This window comes from Pinus tabuliformis, chromosome 6 (assembly GCF_031772625.1).
Source record: "Pinus tabuliformis cultivar Carrire ecotype Pingquan chromosome 6, CPIR1, whole genome shotgun sequence".
Lineage (NCBI taxonomy): Eukaryota > Viridiplantae > Streptophyta > Pinopsida > Pinales > Pinaceae > Pinus > Pinus tabuliformis.
In genome coordinates this window covers 550,078,596-550,084,714 of record NC_142292.1, presented here as the reverse complement: position 1 = coordinate 550,084,714, position 6,119 = coordinate 550,078,596, and the positions used below count along the sequence as shown (strand labels likewise).

Genomic DNA, 6,119 nt, shown 5'->3' with positions numbered 1-6,119 from the left:
TAGTGATACTTTTCCATCTCCTAATGATACAAAGTAACTTGCTAATTGACCTCAACATTATAACCTTGGGCCACTTGAGTAAATATTATATGATCAAAGAAAATTAATGAAGGCCTTGTACCTTTGAGTAGCTGGGAATGTTTAATGTTTGTAGGTCTAGCGTTGTTACATATTGCCCTCTTCATTTTCGAACGAGACAAGAACTTTGATTAAACAAGGTTCAAATGTTATGAGCATGGGGTTCCATCCTCTGCAGCAAACAAAGAACTTTGATTAAACAAGGTTCAAATGTTATGAGCATGGGTTTCCATCCTCTGCAACAAACAATTCTGCTAGGTGATTTCAAATTCCATTCAATACAATTCTTCATTTAGATAAATTCCTTAAGTTAATTTGAAGCAGAAAACAATTCTGCTAGGTGATTTCAAATTCCATTAAATACAATTCTTCATTTATTCCTTAAAACAATTCTGCTAGGTGATTTCAAATTCCATTAAATACAATTCTTCATTTATTCCTTAAATTAATTCGGAAGATCAGTTGGAACAAACACTGGCAAGTGGTTCGATCGGTTAGAACAAATGTTGGTGACATTGCAATTTGGGGAGTGGCATCTCGACAAAAATTAGCTTGCAGGACCTTTAAGATTTGGGAAATTTCTGCCTGTTCGATTCCCATCCACGTAGATGATTTTTTCATAAAATAGTTCTCTAATTTAAACTAGAAAAATGTACATGTATGAATTGATCTTGAAAAGATTTCAGGGTTCCTTACTGAGTTGATCATTAGCATTGGCCTTGTTTAAACTCTTCTAAATTTTTATTACGTTTTAGATTTTAGGGTTCCTTACTAAGTTGATCGTTAGGATTGGCCTTGTGTAAACTCTTATAAATGTTTTATTATGTTTTCTTAGGTTGCTCTTGTGAAAAATCCAGCTATATATGGGGCAGTCCTTGGTAACTTAATCTATACTCTGTATTCATTATCATTTCCTTCTTTATACAACAATGTGAGTGATTTGTAATAATGCCATCTACGAATGCATCTGGTGTTTTATTTTTTATTTATTTTTGGTTGCGCACCAATACAATGTTGTGCTATTGCTTCTATTCAGATATTGACATGCCTGCTTTTGTGTTATAAGAGTTGCGTTTTCCAAGCATATAGTTCACATATATTCTTATTCTGTGGTAGGAGATTTGAGACAACATCTAGAGGTTTGCTTGCATGCTTAAAGGCCAACCTATATATTCTTGTAGGTCTGTAAAATTAAGTTTGTATTGAAAGTATATTTATTAATATTGATATAATTTAAACAGATTGACGCATGTTGGTGGTGTGAATGATATTGTTTTTTCACACCCTACCTACCAGCTCTTCATAATTACATGTGGGGATGATAAGACCATCAAGGTAATCCGCTTTATCATATGTGTCAAGACTCATTCTAATAGTTGTCGCTTGTTTATCTGTATATGAAAATTTAAAAAAGAAGATTTTTTTTGTCTGTGCAGTACACATTTGAAGGTCATGAAGCAGCCATATGTTCGGTTTGTCATCTCGAATAAGAAAATATTCAGGTACTTTGTTCATTGAAACCTGAAAAATTTATGTGCATTGCAGTTGAATAATATTAATCTCTAGTTGTTTTGAATTTCACAACCTACCTACTTTCTCTTCATAATTACGTGTGTGGATGATAAGACCATCAAGGTAATCCGCTTTGTCACGTGTCAAGACTCATTTTAATAGTTGTCGCTTATTTATTTGTATATGAAAATTAAAAAAAAAAGATTTTTTTTTTGGTCTTTGAAGTACACATTTGAAGGTCATGAAGCAGCCATATGTTCGGTTTGTCCTCCTGAATAAGAAAATATTCAGGGACTTTGTTCATTGAAACCTGAAAAATTAATGTGCATTGCAGTTGAGTAATATTAATCTCTAGTTGTTTTTAAGTTACATTGCATATTCTATTTTTGTTTGATGTTTGGCTACCTGTGAATCTTTGGCCATATGACAAATACTTTATTGTGCTAAAGATAGATGGATTATGATTCCTTACTTTGTTCATTGAAACCTGAAAAATTTATGTGCATTGCAGTTGAATAATATTAATCTCTAGCTGTTTTGAATTTCACACCCTACCTACCATCTCTTCATAATTACATGTGGGGATGATAAGACCATCAAGGTAATCCGCTTTATCACGTGTCAAGACTCATTCTAATAGTTGTCGCTTATTTATTTGTATATGAAAATTTAAAAAATAAAGTTTTTTCTTGGTCTGTGAAGTACACATTTGAAGGTCATGAAGCAGCGATATGTTCGGTTTGTCCCCCTGAATAAGAAAATATTCAGGTACTTTGTTCATTGAAACCTGAAAAATTAATGTGCATTGCAGTTGAGTAATATTAATCTCTAGTTCTTTTGAAGTTACATTGCATATTATATTTTTGTTTGATGTTTGGCTACCTGTGAATCTTTGGCCATATGACAAATACTTAATTGCGCTAAAAATAGACAGATTATGATTCTTTACTTTGTTCATTGAAACCTGAAAAATTTATGTGCATTGCAGTTGAATAATATTAATCTCTAGTTGTTTTGAATTTCACACCTTACCTACCATCTTTTCATAATTACATGTGGGGATGATAAGACCATCAAGGTAATTTGCTTTATCACGTGTCAATACTCATTCTAATAGTTGTCGCTTATTTACTTGTATATGAAAATTTAAAAAAGAAAGTTTTTTTTTGTCTGTGAAGTACACATTTGAAGGTCATGAAGCAGCCATATGTTCGGTTTGTCCTCCTGAATAAGAAAATATTCAGGTACTTTGTTCATCGAAACCTGAAATATTTATGTACATTGCAGTTGAGTAATATTAATCTCTAGTTGTTTTGAAGTTACATTGCATATTCTATTTTTGTTTGATGTTTGGTTACCTGTGAATCTTTGGCCATATGACAAATACTTTATTGCGCTAAAGATAGATGGATTATGATTCTTTGTTCGAATGCAATTTATGACAAATACTGTATTGCACTAAAGATAGATGGATTATGATTCTCTGTTCGAATGCAATTTATTTTTTGTACACCTATTGATGGAAAGATCAAAACTTGGTTGTATGATCTTTCCATCAAAACCTGGTTGTATGATCTTGGGGGATCTAGGGTGGACAATAATGCTCCAGGGCTTCTGGTGCACTACAATAGCTTATAGTACTGATGGAACAATGTAAAATGTTAATGGTGTTTAGTTTGTAAAGTCTCTTCATGTGGATCTGAGTTTTACTTTATCCAATTTTCCATATTTGCTTTGTCAAGACTACTTCCTTTTGGAAGTATATAATCATTTGCAATTTTTATTAGGCCCTTTTCTGACGTATATAATCTTCGCCTTCGTTTCAGTGAAGATGGGCAATCTCAACGAATGACAATGGCAAAAATATCTTAGCCAACGCAGAGGGATTTCGCTTAATTTGCATGCTGGAGAGTAGATCCTTTGAGGGAAGGAGGGTGCCACCAGAGACAACGGCAACGAAGGTAAATTGCTTCTTCCATGCACATTACTATGTACATGAACTACTAATTAATGGCAAAGTTTAAACTCTAACTAGATCATTTTTACTATGCAGACTTCAAATTGTGAATGTCATGCCTGTCATGCCTCCTGTAGTCACTGCTCCTGGTTCCCTGCACAGTGCTATAGAATTTTCGGATAGACTTCAAATTCTGAATGTCAATGACCAATTTTGTAAGAGCTCCTGTAGTCACTGCTCCTGGTTCCCTTTGCAGTGCTATAGAACTTTCGGATAGACTTCCACTTGCATTGTCAATGACCAATTTTGTAAGAGCTCCTGTAGTCACTGCTCCTGGTTCCAGACATATTCTTCAGTTTAGTTTGTTACACATATCTTATCATTTTCTAAACTTTTACTCTAGAGTCTAGATATTGTTGCTTTCAACTTTCCATATAGCTTAGGATTTTGTTCTTTTCCCCTTTCAAATGCTCTATTAGCCATTATTTTGGCATATCTTTTATAGGAATAGGATGATATGATTGTCTGACACTGGAGACAACATGTGTGCAGAGTAGTATAGACAGCAGGACCCAGATGTTAAACCAAGGCTTTTAGATGAGGTCACAGACGAGTAAGAATTGGAAATTGACTGAGATCACTGATTCGGGTGAGTGTAGGTCTCTCAGGTTGCCTAACACAATGCATGCGAGCAAGGTATGCAATCGTCCTTCTATTACAAAAAAAACACTAAAGGCTGACATTACAATTTTATGTGCTACAATTTCTTGCAGGTGGTAAAACTGATATACACCAATTCCGGTGTTGTTGTTTTAGCACTGACATCCAATGCTCTCCATAAGCTATGGAAATGGCCGGGGAGTGACCGGAATCCATTCGGAAAGGTGGGGTTCTTTAGTAGTAGTGGTTTGTTTCCTTTTTTTAGCTTGTTTTATTAATTTATTTGATAGTTATAATTTTGGATATATAATTTGCAGCCGTATTTTATGTAATAATGATTGACAAGTAACTAAGAGTTAGTGTTTTGTTTACCGTCTACAGCGAGTATTCCACGATGTGGCAGCCAGCTAGTGGGATTGTTATGAATAATGACATTGGTGATACAAATCCAGAAGAAGCCGCTGCTTGTATAGCTTACTGAGAATGATTCCTATGTGATGTCTGCATTCGGTGGCAAGGTCTCCTTATTCAATATGATAACATTTAAGGTAAGAGAGCCTTTTACCTAAAGACCAGTTTCATTTTGATGTTTCCGATGATTATATAATTTCAGTTTTTAGTACATTGTTCTGCTTAGGGTTTATTCTGTACTGTCTCACCTTCAACTTTCAAATTATAAAGCCCAGTTTCATTTTGATGTTTCCGATGATTATATAATTTCAGTTTTTAGTACATTGTTTTGCTTAGGGTTTATTCTGTACTGTCTCACCTTCAACTTTCAAATTATGAGCGTAGTGGGGTTCATTTCAGGATCACTCTAGGTTCTTGCCTAATGTTCCTCACTATAGGCTAAGAATTCAAAGGCATGACAACTTTCATTGCAGGTCATGACAGCTTTCATGCCACTTCCTACAGCCACATTTCTGGCTTTCCACCCTCAGGGCAATAATGGCATGCAAGATTCATCAATTCAAAAATACAATGTTCGAGTTGATAACAATTGGCATGGAGGATTCATCAATTCAAAAATACGATGTTCGAGTTAATAAGGCGCTGCCTGCGAATATATCTTTGAATTTAAAATTCTTATCTTTTACCTTCATTGTGGCATGCTCTGAACTTGCTGCAATTTTTACAGGTAAAGCAATTTTCAAAGGCTAGGAATCCATCCGTAAAGGTGGGGTTCTTTAGTAGTTGTTTGTTTCCTTCTTATTTTAGTAATGATTGACGAGTAACTAAGAATTAGTATTTTGCTAAGAATTCAAAGGCATGACAACTTTCATGCCACTTCCTACAGCCACATTTCTCGCTTTCCACCCTCAGGGCAATAACATCATTACAATTGGCATGGAGGATTCATCAATTTAAAAATACAATGTTCGAGTTGATAACAATTGGCATGGAGGATTCATCAATTCAAAAATACAATGTTCGAGTTGATAAGGTGCTGCCTGCGAATATATCTTTGAATTTAAAATTCTTATCTTTTTCCTTCATTGTGGCATGCTCTGAACTTGCTGCAATTTTTACAGGTAAAAATAAAGTTCAAAGGCCAGGAATCCATCCGTAAAGGTGGGGTTCTTTAGTAGTTGTTGTTTGTTTCCTTTTTATTTTAGTAATGATTGACGAGTAACTAAGAATTAGTATTTTGTTCCACCATCTATAGCGAGTATTCCACCACAGATGTGGCAGCCAGCTAGTGGGATTATTATGAATAATGACATTGGTGATGCAAATCCAGAAGAAGCCGCTGCTCGTATAGCTTACTGAGAATGATTCCTATGTGATGTCTGCGTCCGGTGGCAAGGTCTCCTTATTCAATATGATGACATTTAAGGTAAGAGAAGCCTTTTACCTAAAGACCAGTTTCATTTTAATGTTTCTGCTTAGGGTTTATTCTGTAATGTCTCAT

The 6,119-nt window shown here is 34.7% G+C and overlaps 1 long non-coding RNA gene across 1 annotated transcript; it reads left to right on the top strand.

Annotated features, from left to right (window-relative positions):
* The first annotated feature begins 4,099 nt into the window (after positions 1-4,099).
* On the top strand, positions 4,100-5,252 carry LOC149259698 (uncharacterized). Its single transcript, XR_016247622.1, has 4 exons — positions 4,100-4,196; positions 4,321-4,431; positions 4,589-4,755; positions 5,092-5,252. It is a non-coding gene; the product is annotated as an uncharacterized LOC149259698 (long non-coding RNA).
* The last annotated feature ends 867 nt before the right edge of the window (positions 5,253-6,119 follow it).